The 4,793-nt window shown below is 41.2% G+C and overlaps 1 non-coding gene across 1 annotated transcript; it reads left to right on the plus strand.

The window, feature by feature from the left end:
* The first annotated feature begins 950 nt into the window (after positions 1-950).
* Positions 951-1,078, plus strand: LOC131907549 (small nucleolar RNA SNORA3/SNORA45 family). The gene has a single exon (XR_009378452.1). It is a non-coding gene; the product is annotated as a small nucleolar RNA SNORA3/SNORA45 family (small nucleolar RNA).
* Positions 1,079-4,793: the final 3,715 nt, after the last annotated feature.

The following is a 4,793-nucleotide window of genomic DNA, read 5'->3' on the forward strand; positions in this document are numbered from 1 at the left end:
AGGCAATGATGTCAATAGGTAAAATGCTTGCTACATTAGCACGAGGCCCGAGTTCCGATACCCAGCTCTGATATGAACGCTGGAGGCAATGGCATGTATCTGTAACTCTAGCACAGCCCAGACAGAGACAAGTCGATCCCAGGGGCTCACTGCAAAGGCATGCCAGTCTTGCAGAAACAGGGAGTTTCAGGTTCAGCGAGAGAATCTGTCTCAAAAAATAAGGTAGAAGCCTGGCGCTGGTGGCACACACCTTTAATCACAGCGCTCAGGAAACAGTGCCAGGCAGATCTCTGTGAGTTCAAGGCCAGCCTGGTCTACAGAGTGAGATCCAGGACAGGCACAAAAACTACACAGAGAAACCTTGTCTCAAACAAAACAAACAAACAAACAAACAAAAAACCAACAACAACAGAAGGTAGAGAGAGCTACAGACAAAGCTCAGAAGTTAAGAGCTTCTCAGCACCCATATGACAACAAATTGTAACTCTAGCTTCAGAGTATCTAACACCCTCTTTTGACCTTCATAGACAACTGCACTCATGTAGACATACTCTCATATAGATACACATAATTAAAACAACAACAACAAAAATAGACAAAAAAAAAAACTTTAAAACTTGGGCATGGTGGTGCATGCCTTTAATTTCAATACTTGAAGGCAAGGCAGAGGAAGGCAAGTGAGTCTCTGTGAGTTCGAGGCCAGTCAGTGCTATATAGTGAGAGTATCTTATAAAAAAAAAAAAAAAAAAAAAACAGGTTGGAGAGATGGCTCAGAGGTTAAGAGTACTAGCTGCTCTTCCAGAGGTCCTGAGTTCAGTTCCCAGCTACCACTTTGTGACTCACAACCATTTGTAATGAGATATGGCGCCCTCTTCTGGCCCTCAGGGATAAGTCCAGGCAGAACACTGTATACATAATAAATAAATAAATCTTTAAAAAAAAAAAAACCAACTGAGACTAGAGACACATTCTGACATGGTACTTTTCCTGATGTTGTAGAGTTCCAGAGAGGATCTACTGGTCTTGATTCACTGGTGGGACCCTGCAGTTCCCCTGTTAGTGCAAATCAGAAACATGTCCTATCTGGAAAAAAAAAAAAAAAAAGAGTGGAGAACAACTGAAGAAAACATCTAATGTCAACTTCTGTCCTCCACACATACAGACATGAAAGATCATACCCAGCAACACATATAAACACATAAGGAAACACACAAAAAGATAAAATTAAATTGTTCACATATACATAAATATATGGGGCATAGTATAATGTTTCAAAATATGCATACAATATACATATGGATGTTAATCATTACAATTAAATATTTTTATATTTTTACTTTAATTGCAATTATTTATTTTGACCCTTATAGTAGAAAACCACTCACAGGCCACATGTCAGTGAGCATCAGTGGCAGTATTTCAACTCAACTGTACTTATGGACACTTGCTATGGAATAATCCTTCTGCACTGTGAATATATATTACTCTCATTGGTTAATAAAGAACTGACTGGCTGGTAGCCCGGCAGAAGTATAGGCAGGACAGCCAAACTGAGAATGCTGGGAGGAAGGAGGGCAGAGTCAGTGGAGTCGCCAGGAGACACAGAGGGAGCAAGACATGCTGGAGGACAGGTAAAACCACAAGCCATGTGATAATACATAGATTAATAGAAATGGGGTAATTTAAGTTGTACGAGCTAGTTACTGATAAGCTTGAACAATCAGCCAAGCATTTATAGTTAATATTAAGCCTCTGTGTTGGTTATTTAGGAACTGGCAGGTGGGACAGAAACTCCTGCCTACAGACACTTAGATTTGAATTGTATGTAATTTTTAGGTTTCACAGAATATCTTCTTTATTTTTTCTAATTACTTAAATATATGTAAATTATTCTTAGTTCATGGACCTTATAGAAACAGATGGCAGGCTGCACTCAGCCTATGACCTGGAATTTGCTAAGCCTTTTTAATTTGCTGACATTTAAAACTTTCATCAGACCGACACAACAGCCTTGTCTGGAGGTTGGAGGAGGACGTCTACACTCCAAGTAGGAAGGAGCGTCTCTGTGGGATGCGGCTAGAATGAACCTAAACATTCTGCCTGAGGCCAACCCAGGGCCCAGCTGCCCACCTGTGAAACCCAACAACTTGGAGGTGCTGGTGAGATTGCCCTACTGATCAACCTGCTCAGCTGAGATCCATTTGGGAGAAGATTCAGAATCCTACAGTCTGAGGAAACAAGATCAGCTGAGGAGTTGACGAATGAGCAAAACGTGACCTGAGAACACAAAAGAAGGCGCAGCCCAGCCACCGAACCAGATCACCAGAATCATAAGCCCACCTTACACCGACTGGGAACAGGTAAGCCCCCATCTCCGGACTGGCAGACCAGATCTCTAACCCCTAGACCCTGCCATGGGAGCCCCAGGGACCAGACAGCTAGCTACCTTTCCCTGCTCCTCGACCAAAAAAACCAACTCCTGTGAACCCAACAACCACTGGAGCCATAAGCCCACCCTGCACCAATTGGGAACAACTGCTCCCTGAGACAGAACCCACTAACACTGATTGGACTAAGCTGCTCCAAGAGAAACAGAGCCCAACAGCACCGATTCGACCAAGAATTCCTAGTGAACCAAGACTATCAATTAGAAAAAGAGAGGCACCTTCAGACACAGACACCACCTGTACCAAGCCGAGGAGGAGATGAGTGCAAAAATACAGGCAACAACATAAAGACCTATATGACAACATCAGAACCTAGTGATTCTACACCTGCAAGACCTGAACATACCAAGGCAGAAGAAGCAGAAGAAATCAATCCTAAAAATGACTTTAAGAAGATGATAGAGAGGTTTGGGGATTTAGCTCAGTGGTAGAGCCCTTGCCTAGCAAGCACAAGGCCCTGGGTTCGGTCCTCAGCTAAAAAAAAAAAAAAAAAAAAAAAAAAAAAAAAAAAAAAAAGATGATAGAGACCCTTAAAGAGGAAATGAAAAACTCCCTTAAAGAGAAAATAAAAAATTCCCTTAAAGAAATGGAAGAAAAAACAAACAAAAAATTGGAAGAAACCAAAGAAAGCCAAGAAAAAGTAATTAAACAGATGAAGGAAACAGTCCAAGATTTGAAAATTGAAATTGAGACAATAAAGAAAACACAAATTGAGGGAATGCTGAAAATAGAAATACTGACTAAACGAACAGGAACTACAGAAGCAAGCATAACCAACTGAATGCAAGAGATGGAACAGAGAATCTCTGATGTTGAAGACACAATAGAGAAAATAGATTCATCAATCAAATAAAACACTAAAGACAAAAAAGTCATAACACAAAACGTCCAAGAAATTTGGGACACCATGAAAAGACCAAACCTAAGAATAATAGGGATAGAAGGAGAAGAATACCAACTCAAAGGCACAGAAAATATATTCAACACAATCATAGAAGAAAACTTTCCTAACCTAAAGAAAGAAATACCTATCTATGAAGATACAAGAATGCTGTGGGATGTTCTGTATGGCAAATGTGTTGCTGATTGGTCAATAAAACACTGATTGGCCGTTGGCTAGGCAGGAAGTATAGGCGGGACAAGGAGGAGAATAAAGCTGGAAAGTGGAAGGCTGAGTCAGAGAGACACTGCCAGCCGCCATGACGATAAACAGCATGTGAAGATGCCGGTAAGCCACGAGCCATGTGGCAAGGTATAGATTAATGGAAATGGATTAATTTAAGCTGTAAGAACAGTTAGCAAGAAGCCTGCCATGGCCATACAGTTTGTAACCAATATAAGTCTCTGTGTTTACTTGGTCGGGTCTGAGCGGCTGTGGGACTGGCAGGTGAGAGAGATTTGTCCTGACTGTGGGTCAGGCAGGAAATCTTTAGCTACACAAGAAGCTTACAGAACATCAAATAGGCTGGATCCAAAAAAAAGTCCCGCCGGGCGGTGGTGGTGCACGCCTTTAATCCCAGCACTCGGGAGGCAGAGCCAGGCGGATCTCTGTGAGTTCGAGGCCAGCCTGGGCTACCAAGTGAGCTCCAGGAAAGGCGCAAAGCTACACAGAGAAACCCTGTCTCAAAAAACCAAAAAAAAAAAAAAAGTCCCCTTGCCACATAATAATCAAAACACTAAACATACAGAACAAAGAAAAAATATTAAGAGCTGCAAAGGAAGAAGACCAAGTAACATATAAAGGCAGACCCATCAGAATAACACCCAACTTCTCAACAGAGACTATGAAAGCTAGAAGGTCCTGGACAAATGTTATGCAGACACTAAGAGACCACGGAGGCCAACCCAGACTATTATACCCAGCAAAACTCTCAATCACCATAGACGGAGTAAACAAAATATTCCATGATAAAACCAGATTTAATCAATACCTATCCACAAACCCAGCCCTACAGAAAGCACTAGAAGGAAAAATCCAACCTGAGGAAGTTAAACACACCCATGAAAACTCAGGCAATAGATAATCCCACACCAACAAATACCAAAGAAGGGAAACACAACACTACCACAAAAAATAACAGAAATTAACAATCACAGGTCATTAATATCCATCAATATCAATGGTCTCAACTCACCTATAAAAAGACACAGGCTAACAGAATAGATACAAAAACAGGATCCATCCTTCTGCTGTGTACAAGAAACACACTTTAACTTCAAAAACAGACACTACCTCAGAGTAAAAGGCTGGGAAAAGGCTTTCCAATCAAATGGACTTAAGAAGCAAGCTGGTGTAGCTATCCTAATACCTAATAAAATAGACTTCAAACTAAAATCAATCGAAAG

This window comes from Peromyscus eremicus, chromosome 3 (genome assembly GCF_949786415.1).
Source record: "Peromyscus eremicus chromosome 3, PerEre_H2_v1, whole genome shotgun sequence".
NCBI lineage: Eukaryota > Metazoa > Chordata > Mammalia > Rodentia > Cricetidae > Peromyscus > Peromyscus eremicus.